Here is a 20,254-nt window from a genome sequence, read left to right as displayed (position 1 = left end):
GACTGTTGGGTACACCTTCTATCACAGATCCGAAGGCAATATATTCATTCCTAAGAATGGATCCTTTCTAGAGAACGAGTTTCTCTCGAAAGAAGTGAGTGGGAGGAAAGTAGAACTTGATGAGGTAACTGTACGTGCTCCCTTATTGGAAAGTAGTTAATCACAGAAATCAGTTCCTGTGATTCCTACACCAATTAGTGAGGAAGTTAATGATGATGATCATGAAACTTCTGATCAAGTTACTACTGAACATCGCAGGTCAACCAGAGTAAGATCCGCACCAGAGTGGTACGGTAATCCTGTTCTGGAGGTCATGTTAGTTGACCATGATGAACCTACGAACTATGAGGAATCGATGATGAGCCCAGATTCCGCGAAATGGCTTGAGGCCATGAAATCTGAGATAGGATCCATGTATGAGAACAAAGTGTGGACTTTGGTTGACTTGCCCGATGATCGGCAAGCAATTGAGAATAAATGGATCTTCAAGAAGAAGACTGACGCTGACGGTAATGTTACTGTCTACAAAGCTCGACTTATTGCAAAAGGTTTTCAACAAGTTCAAGGAGTTGACTACGATGAGACCTTCTCACCCATAGCGATGCTTAAGTCTGTCCGAATCATATTAGCAATTGCCGCATTTTATGATTATGAAATTTGGCAAATGGATGTCAAAACTGCATTCCTTAATGTATATCTTAAAGAAGAGTTTTATATGATGCAACCAGAAGGTTTTGTCGATCCAAAAGGTGCTAAAAAGTGTGAAAGCTCCAACAATCCATTTATGGACTGGTGCAAGCATCTCGGAGTTGGAATATACGCTTTGATAGTGTGATCAAAGCATATGGTTTTACTTTTGGAGAAGCCTGTATTTACAAGAAAGTGAGTGGGAGCTCTATAGCATTTATGATATTATATGTAGATGACATATTGTTGACTGAAAATGATACATAATTTCTGAATAGCATAAAAGGATACTTGAATAAGAATTTTTCAATGACAGACCTCGGTGAAGCTGCTTATATATTGGGCATCAAGATCTATAGAGATAGATCAAGATGCTTAATTGGACTTTCACAAAGCACATACCTTGATAAAGTTTTGAAGAAGTTCAAAATGGATCAAGCAAATAAAGGGTTCTTGCCTGTATTACAAGGTGTGAAGTTTAGTCAGACTCAATGCCCGACCACTACAGAAGATAGAGAAAAAATGAAAGTCATTCCCTATGCTTTGGCCATAGGTTCTATCATGTATGCAATGCTGTGTACCAGACCTGATGTATGCCTTGCTATTAGTTTAGCAGGGAGGTACCAAAGTAATCCAGGAGTGGATCACTAGACAGCGGTCAAGAACATCCTGAAATACCTGAAAAGGACTAAGGATATGTTTCTCGTTTTTGGAGGTGACAAAGAGCTCGTCGTAAATGGTTACGTCGATGCAAGTTTTGACACTGATCCGAATGACTCTAAGTCGCAGGCCGGATATGTATTTTTATTAAATGGAGGAGCTGTAAGTTGGTGCAGTTCCAAGAAGAGCATCGTGGTGGGATCTACGTGCAAAGCGGAGTACATAGATTGTTTGGAAGCAGCAAATGAAGGAGTCTGGATGAGGGAGTTCATATCAGATCTAGGTGTCATACCTAGTGCATCGGGTCCAATGAAAATCTTTTGTGACAATACTGGTGCAATTGCCTTGGCAAAGGAATCCAGATTTCACAAGAGAACCAAGCACATCAAGAGAAGCTTCAATTCCATCCGCGATCAAGTCAAGGAGGGAGACATAGAGATTTGCAAGATACATACGGATCTGAATGTTGTAGACCCGTTGCCTAAGCCTCTCTCACGAGCAAAACATAATCAACACCAAGACTCCATGGGTGTTAGAATCATTACAATGTAATCTAGATTATTGACTCTAGTGCAAGTGGGAGACTGAAGGAAATATGCCCTAGAGGCAATAATAAAGTTGTTATTTATATTTCCTTATATCATGATAAATGTTTATTATTCATGCTAGGATTGTATTAGCCAGAAACTTAGTACATGTGTGAATACATAGACAAACAAAGTGTCACTAGTATGCCTCTACTTGACTAGCTCGTTAATCAAAGATGGTTAAGTTTCCTAACCATAGACATGAGTTGTCATTTGATAAATTAGATCACATTATTGGAGAACGAAGTGATTGACATGACCCATCCGTTAGCTTAGCACTATGACTGTTTAGTTTATTGCTATTGCTTTCTTCATAACTTATACATGTTCCTATGACTATGAGATTATGTAACTCCCGAATACCGGAGGAACACTTTGTGTGCTATCAAACGTCACAACGTAACTAGGTGATTATAAAGATGCTCTACAGGTGTATGGTGTTTGTTGAGTTGGCATAGATTGAGATTAGGATTTATCACTTCGATTGTCGTAGAGGTATCTCTAGGCCCTCTCGGTAATACACATCACTATAAACCTTGCAAGAAATGTGACTAATGAGTTAGTTGCGGGATGTTGCATTACGGAACGCATAAAGAGACTTGCCGGTAATGAGATTGAACTAGGTATGATGATACCGACGATCGAATCTCGGGCAAGTAACATACCGATGACAAAGGGAACAACGTATGTTGTTATGTGGTTTGACCGATAAAGAGCTTCATAGAATATGTAGGAACCAATATGAGCATCCAGGTTCCGCTATTGGTTATTGATCGGAGATGAGTCTCAGTCATGTCAACATAGTTCTCGAACCTGTAGGGTCCGCACGCTTAACGTTCGATGATGATATGTATTGTGAGTTATGTGATTTGATGTACCGAATGTTGTTCAGAGTCCCGGATGTGATCACGGACATGACGAGGAGTCTCGAAATGGTCGAGACATAAAGATTGATATATTGGAAGGTTATGTTTGGACACCAAAAAGGTTTTAGATAGGTTCGGCCATTTTCCAGAGTACAGGGGAGTTACCGGAACCCCCTGGGGGTTAATGGGCCTTCATGGGCTTTAGAGGAAGAGAGGAGGAGGTGGCCAAGGGGAGGGGTGCGCCCCCAAAGCCCAATCCCAATTTGGAAGGGGGCCGGGCCCCCTTTCATTCTCTCCCTCTTCCGTTTCCTTCCCCTCCTAGTTGGACTAGGAAAGGGGGGAACCTACTCCTAGTAGGAGTAGGATTCCCCCCCTTGGGGTGCGCCCTATGAGGCCGGCTGGCCCCCTCCTCCACTCCTTTATATATACGGGAGAGGGGGCACCCCATAGACACACAAGTTGATTTCTTAGCCGTGTGCGGTGCCCCCCTCCACAGATTTCCACCTTGGTCATATTGTCGTAGTGCTTAGGCGAAGCTCTACATCGGTAACTTCATCATCTCCGTCACCACGCTGTCGTGCTGACAAAACTCTCCCTCGGCCTCAGCTGGATCTAGAGTTCGAGGGACGTCACCGAGATGAACGTGTGCAGATTGCGGAGGTGTCGTGCGTTCGGTACTTGATCGGTTGGATCGCGAAGACATTCGACTACATCAACCGTTTTACTTAATGCTTCCGCTTTCGCTCTACGACGGTATGTGGACACACTCTCCCCGCTCGTTGCTATGCTTCTCCTAGATAGATCTTGCGTGATCATAGGCAAAATTTTGAAATACTACGTTCCCAACATCATCCATAACGCCTCTAAAGATGAATACCATAGGGTGTGGAAACTCATCGCTCTCCTCTGAGACCAAAGATAAAGTCTCATGTGCGGTCTCATAGTTTGACTCGGAGTAGGAGACATATTGGGGCGCCGTCTTCATGTTGTTGAAGAGGTTCGTGCTTGTTGATGTGGTCGGAGGGTATGGCCCTTGCTCGTTGATGCGGTCGGAAGTTATGGCCCTTGCTCGTTGATGTGGCACCTCATAGCTCGTCTCCATGACCGAAGGGAATTTCCCGTGCTCGGCGATCTTCCTTGAGGGGCTTTCAAAGATGGAAGGGTCGCCCTCACTCGTAGGTGGTCGCCTCATTGTTGAAGATGTCGGTGTAGGTGAACTCATGGGAAGTAGGTGAAGATGTCGTACGTCCAAAGGCGAAGATGCCTTGATAGCACTTGGCGAAGATGCCGAAGTGGTGGTGGTAGCCGTAGCTCCGTCTTGGTGGTGCTTGTCTTGCGGTCTTGTCTTGTGCTCTTGAGGCTTGGCCTTGGCATGAAGTAGAGCTTGTTGGGGCTTGTACGTTTGCGCTTGGCGAGCATATTCATGATGATGGTGTCATTGTCGCACTTGAGCTTGTAGTAGATGTCGTTCGTAGTCGTCGTGCACATGTTGCTTGGAGGTGACTTGCCTTTCATGACGATGTGGATCATGAATGTGATGATGGTCGCCATGGAGATGTGGACGTGGACGAATTGTTCTTGCATCACTTGGGTGCTCCGAAGATGATTGACTTGCTCTCCGTCGCCTTAAGGATGATGAAGGGGAAGAACGTTTGGCCAACAAAGTCCGAATCTCCTCCATCCTTGCATCTTGATCCTCCTTTTGTGCAGAAAACTTGTTGTCGAAGTAGTCCCTTCTCCTAGCTTAGGAATGTCGTAAGTCGGTGGTGATGTTGTCGATGACTTGCATTGCTCGTTGTAGTCCGAAGTGGGGAGTGTTGGTGTTGGAGTTGTTCACGCCGTCGTTGTTGTCGAATACCGGAGATGAAATGCCTTTCCTATCCATCACAAGACTCGGGCAAATGTGAGTGGGAGAAAGAGAAGAACTAGACCAAATGTACCTTAACCAATGTTGAAGATGGATCAATGATCACTCAATAATGTAACAAGGAAATAGCACAATTGGTATAGATCTTTTCAATTTCTCACACCTACACAAATAAGGTTTATGGTGGGGCTCGGTGAGGATAGTGGCACAAAAATTTGATGCAAAATGTTAGCAAGAGTCAATAATGTTGAAAGAGATTCACAAATTCACAAGTAAAACAAGTAGACCAATAGCAATATGTGGCACACGGAAACACACACATGGATAGACACAGATAGATAAATGGAGTCGCGCAACCAAGGAATGAGCTCAAAATGTGGAATCCATGGAAAACGCTCGTGTCAACTCAAGAGAGACACTAGCACGATTGCTCAATAGGCGGATACGACACTTGTGCACAACCTATAAGATGCAAAATGTATGAGCTTTCTATCCCAAGTATGCTATGTCTATTATGTTCCTGATATTCTTCTTAAGATGATCCAAGATGATCGGATATGACAATCTTATGCAATGTGGTATGATCCTATGGCACTTGCTTACGAGATTCTCTGCTCTTTCTCTTTTTTTGCTTAAAAGCTTATTCTTTTGTTTTTTGTGTGTATGGCCACTTTTGCACAATGCACAAACCACGATAGCAATTGTGTATATGCAGGACCAAACTTGAGGCACACGAGATGATATGATACCAAGATGATACCGATATGGTATGGTATGTATGAAATGGAAGGTGTACAAGTAATGTTGCTGGCAATACTCAAATGACTAGTCTCGATAGGCAAGTGATGCAAAATGGGCTAGGGGTTATCAACGCAATTGCAAGGGGAATATACAATGGCGTCGTCGAGGTTACCATCAATGGTTTGTCGAGTGTACATAAGGATGGATAATGATGAAGTGGTCAATGTCGATGACAACCTCTTGGCTATGATGAGTGGTAGTGTTCTCGATGTCAAACCGTTCCTAATTAACTAAAACACCTTAGGAAACGGAAAACCACGAACTCAAAATCTCAAATGTCAAATGTCAAATGGTGGTAGTGGGATGTGGTGGTGGTTTTGTGGAAGCTCAACGGGATTGCGGAATGGCAATGATGGGTTGTGGAGTACGCAATGCGGAAGTGGAGGGTTATTGGGTTATGTGAGTCGGAGTTGAAGTTCACCATCCCTAAGTAGCCGAAACACCTTAGGAGACACAACTCACAACTCAAACAAAAATGGGTTAAGCCTATGAGGAAGTGGTGGTGGTGGTTGATGAAGAAGCAACCGTCCCTAAGTAGTCGAAACACCTTAGGAGACTCGAATCACTACTCAAGCAACCACTAATTCTATGAGGATCAATATGGGTTAGGTTGCGCAAGTCGGCAGTGGTTATGCGGATGATGTGGTGGAAGCCCTAGGCAAAGATGCCAAAGTTCCAAAACTTTGATGGAGTCAAATGATGTTGGTGGTATTTTTGTGGGAAGGGGGATGTCAAGAGCTTCAAAACGAGGTAAAGAATGTCAAAATCGGAGTTCGGATGAATTAGTTATGGCCGAATCAAAAATTAGCCGAAGTTGATATCTACAGGTAGCGGACGTCCGGTAATGGACGGATGTCCGACCGGGCTCGGAAATCCACTGTTTCAGCTCGGGTTAGGGGTTCCGGTCATCCGGTAAAGGTCGGACATGCGGTGGGTCGGGGCCAACGCAGGATTTGAGCTCCGGGACGCGATTTTGGGCGGAATTTGGGGATTTTGGGGTCAAAATTGAGGATATTTCATGGATGAAAGATGGGGAAACTTGGGGAGATGCTAGATCCACTTGAAACCAAGCAAATCCATGGATCAAAATCAATAAAACATGATCAAACCAACAAATCACAAAAAAATTGGGGCTATTTTTGGTGGGGATTTTCGAAATTGGGGAATCAAGCTAGAAAACAGGGGGTAGGGGCTCCAAATTCGTGATAAACGTGGCTCATGATACCAAGATGATGTAGGGTGGAACCCTATACGGCCGATCTTTCACGAAAGGAGTGGATCCCAACGAGGAACACGAAGAACATGAGGGAAAACACGAGAGAATCACTCAAACCAACGAGATTAGGTCACACATATGCTAGATCCTCGAAACACAAAGAGATACACAGTCCAAATCCAACAAGAGACGATACATAGGGTAACCGGTTCTTCTCCGTGAGGAGGCCTTGAATCCACGAGGGATCTTCCTGTGAGGGGTCTTGTATCCAAGATGGATCTTCTCCGAAGAGGCCACGGTCTCTCTCGGTGGAGTAGATCCAAATGGATGAGCGAAGCTCTATCTCACATATGAGCTAACACAACACTAACCCTAACTAGGAGGAGGTGGAGGAGTATATATAGTCTAGGGCCACGAAGGGGTAAGTGGGGGACACATGGGCCTCGGCCCGAAACTGTGCGCAGACAGGTACAAGACGTCCGTTGGGGACCAGTCATCCGGTGGCTCATGGGCATTCGGACGTCCGGTGGTCGTCGGAGTTCTGCTATTTCCGTTCTGTGAAGATGGCGCCGGACATCCGGTCCTAGCCGGTCGTCCGCTCGCTGGGAGGTGTGGCCGGTCGTCCGGTCCTGGCCAGACGTCCGCTCGTTGTAGCTTATGTCGGCTGGGACTTGGGCAGGTTGGGCTTCAGGTGATGGACATCCGGTCCCGACCGGTCGTTCGGTGGCCGTAGCTCCAATGGCAGCTCTTCTTCTTGTCCCTCGTACTTGGTGTCCTCGCCGTCTTATCCATTGGATGTAGCAGCTCTGTGGCCTTCCCCAAGTACCTGATCACACATAGTGTTTCCGCTTGAGGTAATAGCCATGTCTCATGTATAGAAAGTGGTAGTTCGGAGAGGAGCGAGTTCACCTTGCGTCCGATAGCGTATAGTCAAGGTCTCATCTTATGTTCTCTTGGGGCTTGGAGAGTAGACATAGTGTACATGGGGATGATCGTAGGATGCTTCGCATCATAGTGTGTCACAAATCCGTCAAGCAAATCTCAAATTCTTACCAGTTCCTACCAAGCGGCAGGTGGTGATTGGCAACCGTTGTAGTCAAAACTCTCAAAGCTTGGATAGAGCAATTACCAGGGAGAGTCAAACCCACGACGCAGATGTATGTGGAGCTAGGAAGGCTTATAATATGGTAGCAAATAAAAGTTCAGCAATAATCAATTCAGAGATGCAAAGTTGAATAAACGCTCAACGACAGTACTGTGCTAGTCCTAGGCTAGACCGTAATAGAGAAGCGAGCCTAGAACACTAACAAAATCACGGCTCGGCACAGAAACAAGGGAAAAGCCCACGTTGGAAAAAATCGCTCTTTTTTTTGCTCCTCTTTTTTTGTGCGAAATATCACTATAATGGTGAGTGTCTCAAAACTCTTCCCAAGTCAAATTAACAAGATAGACACGAATTTTTTGACTATTTTTTCCAGAAATCAGGGCAGCGACGATGAAAAAGTGCGACAAAAAATCACTATGATGGCGAGTGTCTCAAAAGACTCAGAAAAGCTTAAAAACAGGAGAGGGAAAAATATTTTCGCCTGCCAAAATTTTGGCCTAAAAACTGCCGGGGTCTCTAGACTCTTTTTTTGAAACCTACTCAGGCAAGGAAACACGAATCAGAAAATAGATGGATCTCGAAAACAAACCTAATATGAAAAGAACTCGGATTGGTGGTGGATATATGGTGGAATGATATGGTAGCATTGGTGGGATATGGCAGCGGTGGTGATATATGGTAGCGGTGGTATGATATGGCAGCGGTGGTGATATATGGTAGCGGTGGTATGATATGGCAGCAGTGGTGGTATATGCAGCATTGGTGGGATATGGCAGCGATGGTGGTATATGGTAGCGGTGGTGGGATATGGCAGCAGTGGTGGTATATGACATCAGCGATGAAGATGGTGCGGCGGCGGCATGACAAACTGTGACAGAACTTGAAACTCTAAAGAACTAGACGCTAAGACAAGCAACTAGACACGATGATGCAACCGCAAATTCAACAAAGCAAAACCCTAAAAAGATTATGCAACGGCTCAGATTAGTTCGGATATGATGAACTAACCCTAATTTTTTGGCTTTTTCGTGGACTATAGGTACGAAGGACAGACTCAATCTAAACTACGAAAACTGTAAAATCTCACCGAGCAACCTAGAAATCTGATACCACTTGATAGAGGCGAGGGTGTCCCGATGTTTAGATGAGATAGCTATCATTTTTTGTGGGAGTCGACCTTGACGATCCGACTACGAACGTGCGAGACGTCGCGCCTTAGTAATCGCTAAACCAACTTCCGAGGGGTTATTGACCACGCCGGAGCACGATCAACCTGACCACGCGGATCTGTTTCCTGCAAGCAAATGACGAACAAGCAAAAAACTAAGATTGCAATCTGGATATTGCGAATATAAGATGAAAGCTTTATTGATCAAGGTGGGGTTCTGTGACGCCTTGGTCTGGTCGTTGAACACAAACGAAGTACGCGAAGTTGCATCTATGGCGAACTTTTAATCTAAACAAAACCCAAAGTCTAAACGACGCCCTAAGGTCTGTATATATGGAGGAAGAGGGGGGGGGGATTCCGTGGCCCTTGGAGGAGGGGTCCGAAACCAACCCTAACTCTTGTTTCCCCACACATACGGACTCTAAAAACAACCTATACTTAAGTATTTCAAAATTACATGGGCCTGGACAAATAATATGGTGACGCAACACCTAGAATAGCCTCTGGACGAAATCTATGAAGTGGCATCTTTTATATTTCGTCCAAGGCTTCATGCACTCCTTATGGTGGCTTCAAAGTCCTGAAATCACCACTTGCAACTCCGTTCTTATTCCCCTTGCGCATGCCATCATCTCCATGCTTGGTCTTGCTCCAGTGTTCATCCCTCTTATCCATGCCAGGCCCTTCATTTGTAAGCAAAACAATTGTATCCAATTTAGGCAGCATCATATTCTCATGAACATTAGAATCATTACCAAGAAACGAAAGTACCTGATAATTTAATTAGCGTGCGCGATCTCTAGTAATTGGTCTAGTATATGTAGCAGTAGGGGCTGTGGGTGTAACAATGGTATTGATGTCCTCATCACTTAGTATTGATTTTCTTTATCCGCCCTTTGATTTCTCAAAGAGCTACCTCTTCTGCTTGGCCTTGTCTTGGATGCTGAGAGTTGCCGTACTGGTGGTTTGCTCTCCATGCACAAGTCAGGGGAAAACATACACCCCTGTTTGTGTACCCCGACAGCGTTCATCGCCAAGTCCATCTTCAACACTAAAGACAATGGTCAAGACGCCAACGCTGAAGAGAATGGCGACGACGACTCTGCTCCCACCTAGTGCTTCATGGCACGAGGTGCCAAGGTAAAATCTCATGATGCTTACTTTCAGACCTCCAGTGAAGATGACTCTGAATGTGAATCCAAACCCAGTTATAAGACACTTTCTAAAATTGCAACTGAACAAAAGACAACCATGGAAAAGATTCAAAAATTGTTAGACAAAAGCGATGACCTGTTGGACGAGGAAATGAATCGAATCCAGTCCTTAATCGAAGACATAAAAAATCTTCATGTTAAGTACAAAGAACTTGAAAGTCGTCATGAAACCCTCTCAGCTACTCATGAGAAGCTTTACTATGATTATCTTCAAAGGAAGCAAGAGCTAGAGAAACTGAGAGCATCTCATGAAGATCTTCAAAAAGAAAACGATTCACTACTCGCTCAACAGACCAGTTCCGCTCAGGAATATTTTGTGCCACCTTGTTTAAAATGTCTTGAGTGTGACAATGCTGTCTCTATTGCTGAATGTTCTACTGCTTCTGAAGTTGCAATATCTTCAACTGCTGATGTGGTAACTAACCCCTCTTCCAAGGATGCCACTACTATTGTTGATGAGAATGCCAGGTTGAAGGCATTGCTTGAAACAGGCATGTACAAAAGCCTCAAAGGGCATCAGACACTATGTGATGTCCTCAAGAAACATATTCTGAATCGAAACCCTAGGAAAGAGGGTGTTGGTTTTGTGAAGAAAATGAATGTTACGGTTCTAGTGGAAGCCTGAGCAGTACCCCTAAACAACATGGGTTGCTGCAAAGGGCCCTTCAGTGGATCCATCTACCTTATCTGGTTTCACCTGTGCTAACCCTATTATCATTGATGAGTCATTTGACTCAAACTATAAACTGTTGAAGAATCAGAATGATGAAGTGTTTGCCAGGTTTGTTGGAACTAACTGTAGGAATGGGTCACCTACGAAGAAGATCTAGGTTCCCAAAAGTCGTCTTGAGAAACTTCCTGTGAATGTCATCATGACACCACAAGGTAAGAAGACAAACCTAGATCAAAGGCTTCATATGGCCCAAAGGCTTCATACAGACAGAGGACCTCACAAGGTCACCATAACACCAATGTTTTGTTGGGAAATTATAACCAGACTCATGAATATGAGCGTGTTTCTTCTAACTTCTATGTTCACAGATCAAAGAATTTTTCTGTATATTCTTTTGAGTACTATTCACTTCCTGCAAAACTGTTTGCTAGGGCTTCAAAGCCAAAGTTCTCAGATACTGCACTTAGACTAATTGCTTCTAAGCCACCCTTAAGATGTGGGTGGTTAAGAAGAATTAACTTCTCTGGCAGGGTCGGGTCTCCAGCCGAAAATCATTGATTTCTGAAGACAATGCTGGGGACCTAAAACATCTTGTGGGACGCAAGATAAAGTATCACAATGGTCTTACCATGTATTTCGTCCCTGGGTTTCTTGATGAGCGTCCTATCTTACCATCCAAGAATCTTAATTTTGATAGTATGCTTGTTCGTCAAATGTTTGTGCTTCACAATACTCTTGGTGAAGCCTATCCTACTAACTGCACTATAGGGTACAACTCCGAAAGCTACTGGATGGATTATGGAGAGTGGATTCACTAACCACATGACTGGTTATCGAAGTCTTCTCATGGATTCAACTCTTCATCCATCTACTAAAAGCCACATCACATTCGCTCACACTGGTAAAAGCAAGGAATTGGGCCTAGGTAGAGTTGTTATCTCAAAGTATCAACACATGGATAAAGTGTTGCTTGTTGAATCCCTTGGATACAACTTAATGTCTGTCTCAATGCTTTGTGATCTTGATATGATTGTGATATCTGGAAAATATTGTTGCCTTGTGCTTATGGCATCTGACAAATGTCTAGTCTTTGAAGGTTATCAAAGAGGTGATCTGTATATGGTAGATTTCTCTGCAGGACCACAACTTGCCGTATGTCTTCTAGCCAAAGCTTCAGAGTGCGGGCTTTGGCATCAAAGGCTAGGACATGCGGGCATGAGGAACTTACACACTCTCATGAAGAAGAAGCATATCATTGGCACCGAGGGCGTCAAGTTCAAGAAGGATCATCTCTGTGGTGCTTGTGAAGCGGGGAAGATGACTAGGGAAAAACATCCCTCGAAGACAATCATGACAACTTCACGTCCTTTTGAGCTGCTACACATGGACTTATTTGGCCCTACTCACTACTCTACTCTTACTACCACTACACATCTTTATGGCTTCATGATTGTTGATGATTATTCTAGATATACCTGGGTACACATAATTCTCTATAAGATTGAAGTGCATGATGTCTTCAGATGATTTGCCAATCATGCCATGACTAACTATGGCATCAAGATCAAGCACATTAGGAGTGACAATGTGATACGTCTCCAACGTATCTATAATTGCTTTATTGTTCCATGCTATTATATTATCTGTTTTGGATGTTTTATATGCATTAATATGCTATTTTATATTATTTTTGGGACAAACTTATTAACCTAGAGCCCAGTGCCCATTTCTATTTTTTTTTCTAGTTTTTGAGTTTTATAGAAAAGGAATATCAAACAGAGTCCAAACGGAATAAAACTTTACGATGATTTTTCTTGGACCAGGAGACACACGTAGGACCTGGAGAGGAAGGCAGAAGATCCCGAGGGATCCACAAGCCCTCAGGGCGCGCCCTGGGGGTGCCCCTGGCCTGTGGGCCCCACACGAGTCCTCCAACCCTAATCTTTGGCCTATAAATTCAGAAATATTCCCAAACGAACAGAAGCGTCCACCAAAATACTTTTGCGCCATCTGTTGGAAATATGCCCTAGAGGCAATAATAAAAGCATTATTATTATATTTCCTTGTTCATGATAATTGTCTTTATTCATGCTATAATTGTGCTATCCGGAAATCGTAATACATGTGTGAATAATAGACACCAACATGTCCCTAGTAAGCCTCTAGTTGACTAGCTCGTTGATCAACAGATAGTCATGGTTTCCTGACTATGGACATTGGATGTCATTGATAACGAAATCACATCATTAGGAGAATGATGTGATGGACAAGACCCAATCCTAAACATAGCATAAGATCGTATAGTTCGTTTGCTAGAGTTTTTCCAATGTCAAGTATCCTTTCCTTAGACCATGAGATTGTGTAACTCCCGGATACCGTAGGAGTGCTTTGGGTGTACCAAACATCACAACGTAACTGGGTGACTATAAAGGTATACTACGGGTATCTCCGAAAGTGTCTGTTGGGTTGACACGGATCAAGACTGGGATTTGTCACTCCGTATGACGGAGAGGTATCACTGGGCCCACTCAGTAATACATCATCATTATGAGCTTAAAGTGACCAAGTGTCTGGTCACGGGATCATGCATTACGGTACGAGTAAAGTGACTTGTCGGTAACGAGATTGAACAAGGTATTGGGATACCGACGATCGAATCTCGGGCAAGTAGCATACCGATTGACAAAGGGAATTGTATACGGGGTTGCTTGAACCCTCGACATCGTGGTTCATCTGATGAGATCATCGAGGAGCATGTGGGAGCCAACATGGGTATCCAGATCCCGCTGTTGGTTATTGACCGAAGAGCGACCTCGGTCATGTCTACATGTCTCCCGAACCCGTAGGGTCTACACACTTAAGGTTCGGTGACGCTAGGGTTGTAGGGATATGTATATGCAGTAACCCGAATGTTGTTCGGAGTCCCGGATGAGATCCCAGACATCACGAGGAGTTCCGAAATGGTCCGAAGGTAAAGAATTATATATAGGAAGTGCTATTTCGGCCGTCGGGACAAGTTTCGGGGTCACCGGTATTGTACCGGGACCACCGGAAGGGTCCCGGGGGTCCACCGGGTGGGGCCACATGCCCCGGGGGCCACATGGGCTGTAGGGGTGTGCGCCTTGGCCTATATGGGCCAAGGGCACCAGCCCCAAGAGGCCCATGCGCCAAGAGATAAGGAAAGGAAGAGTCCTAAAGGGGGAAGGCACCTCCTAGGTGCCTTGGGGAGGAGGGATTCCTCCCTTGGCCGCCGCCCCCCTAGGAGATTGCATCTCCTAGGGCCGGCGCCCCCCCTAGGCTCCCTATATATAGTGGGGGAAGGAGGGCCTCTCATACCACGCCTTTGGTGCCTCCCTCTCCCTCTCCAACACATCCTCCTCCTCCATAGAGCTTGGCGAAGCCCTGCCGGAGTACTGCAGCTCCATCACCACCACGCCGTCGTGCTGCTGCTGGAGCCATCCTCCTCAACCTCTCCTTCCCCTTGCTGGATCAAGAAGGAGGAGACGTCACGCTGACCGTACGTGTGTTGAACACGGAGGTGCCTTCCGTTCGGCGCTAGGATCTCCGGTGATTTGGATCACGTCGAGTACGCCTTCCTCATCCCCGTTCTTTGAACGCTTCCGCGCGTGATCTACAAAGGTATGTAGATGCAATCCGATCACTCGTTGCTAGATGAACTCCTAGATGGATCTTGGTGAAACCGTAGGAATTTTTTTGTTTTCTGCAACGTTCCCCAACAGTGGCATCATGAGCTAGGTCTATGCGTAGTTCTCTTGCACGAGTAGAACACAATTTGTTGTGGGCATTGATGTTGTCAACTTTCTTGCCGCTACTAGTCTTATCTTGCTTCAACGGTATTGTGGGATGAAGCGGCCCGGACCAACCTTACACGTACGCTTACGTGAGACCGGTTCCACCGACTGACATGCACTAGTTGCATAAGGTGGCTGGCGGGTGTCTGTCTCTCCCACTTTAGTTGGAGCGGATTCGATGAAAAGGGTCCTTATGAAGGGTAAATAGAAGTTGACAGATCACGTTGTGGCTTTAACGTAGGTAAGAAAACGTTCTTGCTAGAACCCTATTTCAGCCACGTAAAACTTGCAACAACAATTAGAGGACGTCTAACTTGTTTTTGCAGCAAGTGCTTTGTGATATGATATGGCCAAAGTTGTGATGAATGATGAATGATATATATGTGATGTATGAGATGTTCATGCTATTGTAATAGGAATCACGACTTGCATGTCGATGAGTATGACAACCGGCAGGAGCCATAGGAGTTGTCTTTATTTTTTGTATGACCTGCGTGTCATTGAGAAACGCCATGTAAATTACTTTACTTTATTGCTAAACGTGTTAGCCTTAGTAGTAGAAGTAATAGTTGGCGAGCAACTTCATGGAGACACGATGATGGAGATCATGATGATGGAGATCATGGTGTCATGCCGGTGACAAGATGATCATGGAGCCCCAAGATGGAGATCAAAGGAGCTATGTGATATTGGCCATATCATGTCATTTTTATTATTTGATTGCATGTGATGTTTGTCATGTTTTTGCATCTTGTTTACTTAGAACGATGGTAGTAAATAAGATGATCCCTCATAATAATTTCAAGAAAGTGTTCCCCCTAACTGTGCACCATTGCGACAGTTCGTTGTTTCGAAGCACCACGTGATGATCGGGTGTGATAGATTCCAACGTTCACATACAACGGGTGTAAGACAGATTTACACGTGCAAACACTTAGGTTGACTTGACGAGCCTAGCATGTACAGACATGGCCTCGGAACACAGAAAACCGAAAGGTCGAGCATGAGTCATATAGAAGATACGATCAACATGAAGATGTTCACCGATGTTGACTAGTCCGTCTCACGTGATGATCGGACACGACCTAGTTAACTCGGATCATGTTATACTTAGATTACAGGAGGGATGTCTATCTAAGTGGGAGTTCATTGAATAATTTGATTAGATGAACTTAATTATCATGAACTTAGTCTAAAATCTTTACAATATGTCTTGTAGATCAAATGGCCAACGTAGTCCTCAACTTCAACGCGTTCCTAGAGAAAACCAAGCTGAAAGACGATGGCAGCAACTATACGGACTGGGTCCGGAACCTGAGGATCATCCTCATAGCTGCCAAGAAAGATTATGTCCTACAAGCACCGCTAGGTGACGCACCCATCCCACAGAACCAAGACGTTATGAACGCTTGGCAGACACGTGCTGATGATTACTCCCTCGTTCAGTGCGGCATGCTTTACAGCTTAGAACCGGGGCTCCAAAAACGTTTTGAGAGACACGGAGCATATGAGATGTTCGAAGAGCTGAAAATGGTTTTCCAAACTCATGCCCGGGTCGAGAGATATGAAGTCTCTGACAAGTTTTTTAGCTGTAAGATGGAGGAAAATAGTTCTGTCAGTGAGCACATACTCACAATGTCTGGGTTACATAACCGCTTGACTCAGCTGGGAGTTAATCTCCCGGATGACGCAGTCATTGACAGAATCCTTCAGTCGCTTCCACCAAGCTACAAGAGCTTTGAGATGAACTTCAATATGCAGGGGATGGAAAAGACCATTCCCGAATTATTTGCAATGCTGAAATCAGCAGAGGTGGAAGTCAAAAAGGAACATCAAGTGTTGATGGTGAATAAAACCACTAAGTTCAAGAAAGGCAAGGGTAAGAAGAACTTCAAGAAGGACGACAAGGGAGTTGCCGCGCCCAGTAAGCAAGCTACCGGGAAGAAGCCAAAGAATGGACCCAAGCCCGAGACTGAGTGCTTTTATTGCAAGGGAAGTGGTCACTGGAAGCGGAACTGCCCCAAATACTTAGCAGACAAGAAGGCCGGCAAAATAAAAGGAGCTGCGGAATAAGCGGAGACTGGCAAAGGACGAGGTGACGATGCGCGTCGAGAATGGTTCCAGGGTCGATGTGATCGCCGTCGGCATGCTACCTCTGCATTTACCTACGAGATTAGTTTTAAACCTCAATAATTGTTATTTAGTGCCAGCTTTGAGCATGAACATTGTATCGGGATCTCGTTTAATTCGAGATGGCTACTCATTTAAATCCGGGAATAATGGTTGTTCTATTTATATGAGAGATATGTTTTATGGTCATGCTCCGATGGTGAATGGTTTATTCTTAATGAATCTCGAGCGTAATGCTACACATGTTCATAGTGTGAATACCAAAAGATGTAAGGTTGATAATGATAGTCCCACATACTTGTGGCACTACCGCCTTGGTCACATAGGTGTCAAACGCATGAAGAAGCTCCATGCAGATGGACTTTTAGAGTCTCCTGATTATGAATCATTTGACACGTGCGAACCATGCCTCATGGGTAAAATGACCAAGACTCCGTTCTCAGGAACAATGGAGCGAGCAACCAACTTATTGGAAATCATACATACTGATGTGTGCGGTCCAATGAGCGTTGAGGCTCGCGGTGGCTATCGTTATGTTCTCACCCTCACCGATGACTTGAGTAGATATGGGTATGTCTACTTAATGAAACACAAGTCTGAAACCTTTGAAAAGTTCAAAGAATTTCAGAGTGAGGTTGAGAATCAACGTGACAGAAAAATCAAGTTTTTACGATCAGATCGTGGAGGAGAATACTTGAGTCACGAATTTGGCACACACTTAAGAAAATGTGGAATAGTTTCACAACTCACGCCGCCTGGAACACCTCAGCGTAATGGTGTGTCCGAACGTCGTAATCGCACTCTATTAGATATGGTGCGATCTATGATGTCTCTTACCGATTTGCCGCTATCTTTTTGGGGCTATGCTTTAGAGACTGCCGCATTCACTTTAAATAGGGCTCCGTCGAAATCCGTTGAGACGACACCGTATGAATTATGGTTTGGGAAGAAACCTAAGCTGTCATTTCTAAAAGTTTGGGGATGTGATGCTTATGTCAAGAAACTTCAACCTGAAAAGCTCGAACCCAAGTCGGAAAAATGCGTCTTCATAGGACACCCTAAAGAAAGTATAGGGTATACCTTCTACCTCAGATCCGAAGGCAAGATCTTTGTTGCCAAAAATGGATCCTTTCTAGAGAAAGAGTTTCTCTCGAAAGAAGTAAGTGGGAGGAAAGTAGAACTTGATGAAGTATTACCTCTTGAACCGGAAAATGGCGTAGCTCAAGAAAATGTTCCTGAGGTTCCTGCACCAACTAGAGAGGAAGTTAATGATGATGATCAAGATACTTCTGATCAAGCTCCTACTGAAATTCGAAGGTCCACAAGGACACGTTCCGCACCAGAGTGGTACGGCAACCCTGTCTTGGAAATCATGTTGTTAGATAACGGTGAACCTTCGAACTATGAAGAAGCGATGGTGGGCCCGGATTCCGACAAATGGCTGGAAGCCATGAAATCCAAGATAGGATCCATGTATGAAAACGAAGTATGGACTTTGACTGACTTGCCCGTAGAGCGGCGAGCCATAGAAAATAAATGGATCTTTAAGAAGAAGACAGACGTGGATGGTAATGTGACCATCTATAAAGCTCGGCTTGTCGCTAAGGGTTATCGACAAGTTCAAGGGGTTGACTACGATGAGACTTTCTCACCGGTAGCGAAGCTAAAGTCCGTCCGAATCATGTTAGCAATTGCCGCATTCTATGATTATGAGATATGGCAAATGGACGTCAAAACGGCATTCCTTAATGGTTTCCTTAAGGAAGAATTGTATATGATGCAGCCCGAAGGTTTTGTCGATCCTAAGAATGCTGACAAGGTGTGCAAGCTCCAACGCTCGATTTATGGGCTGGTGCAAGCATCTCGGAGTTGGAACATTCGCTTTGATGAGATGATCAAAGTGTTTGGGTTTACGCAGACTTATGGAGAAGCCTGTGTTTACAAGAAAGTGAGTGGGAGCTCTGTAGCATTTCTCATATTATATGTAGATGACATACTTTTGATGGGAAATGATATAGAACTCTTGGACAACATTAAGGCCTACTTGAATAAGAGTTTTTCAATGAAGGACCTTGGAGAAGCTGCATATATATTAGGCATCAAGATCTATAGAGATAGATCAAGACGCCTCATAGGTCTTTCACAAAGCACATACCTTGATAAGATATTGAAGAAATTCAATATGGATCAGTCTAAGAAGGGGTTCTTGCCTGTGTTACAAGGTGTGAAATTGAGCTCAGCTCAATGTCCGACCACGACAGAAGATATAGAAGAGATGAGTGTCATCCCCTATGCCTCAGCCATAGGTTCTATTATGTATGCCATGCTGTGTACCAGACCTGATGTAAACCTTGCCGTAAGTTGGTAGGAAGGTACCAAAGTAATCCCGGCAAGGAACACTGGACAGCGGTCAAGAATATCCTGAAGTACCTGAAAAGGACTAAGGAAATGTTTCTCGTTTATGGAGGTGACGAAGAGCTTGTCGTAAAAGGTTACGTCGATGCTAGCTTCGACACAGATCTGGATGACTCTAAGTCACAAACCGGATACGTGTATATTTTGAATGGTGGGGCAGTAAGCTGGTGCAGTTGCAAGCAGAGCGTCGTGGCAGGATCTACATGTGAAGCGGAGTACATGGCAGCCTCGGAGGCAGCGCATGAAGCAATTTGGGTGAAGGAGTTCATCACCGACCTAGGAGTCACACCCAATGCGTCGGGGCCGATCAAGCTCTTCTGTGACAACACTGGAGCTATTGCTCTTGCCAAGGAGCCCAGGTTTCACAAGAAGACAAGGCACATCAAGCGTCGCTTTAACTCCATTCGTGAAAATGTTCAAGATGGAGACATAGATATTTGTAAAGTACATACGGACCTGAATGTAGCAGATCCGTTGACTAAATCTCTCCCTAGAGCAAAACATGATCAACACCAGAATTCTATGGGTGTTCGATTCATCACAATGTAACTAGATTATTGACTCTAGTGCAAGTGGGAGACTGTTGGAAATATGCCCTAGAAGCAATAATAAAAGCATTATTGTTATATTTCCTTGTTCATGATAATTGTCTTTATTCATGCTATAATTGTGCTATCCGGAAATCGTAATACATGTGTGAATAATAGACACCAACATGTCCCTAGTAAGCCTCTAGTTGACTAGCTCGTTGATCAACAGATAGTCATGGTTTCCTGACTATGGACATTGCATGTCATTGATAACGAGATCACATCATTAGGAGAATGATGTGATGGACAAGACCCAATCCTAAACATAGCATAAGATCGTATAGTTCGTTTGCTAGAGTTTTTCCAATGTCAAGTATCCTTTCCTTAGACCATGAGATCGTGTAACTCCCGGATACCGTAGGAGTGCTTTGGGTGTACCAAACGTCACAACGTAACTGGGTGACTATAAAGGTATACTACGGGTATCTCCGAAAGTGTCTGTTGGGTTGACACGGATCAAGAC

This window comes from Triticum dicoccoides, chromosome 2A (genome assembly GCF_002162155.2).
Source record: "Triticum dicoccoides isolate Atlit2015 ecotype Zavitan chromosome 2A, WEW_v2.0, whole genome shotgun sequence".
In the NCBI taxonomy this organism is placed as follows: Eukaryota; Viridiplantae; Streptophyta; class Magnoliopsida; order Poales; family Poaceae; genus Triticum; species Triticum dicoccoides.
Note: the sequence above shows the minus strand (reverse complement) of the source record.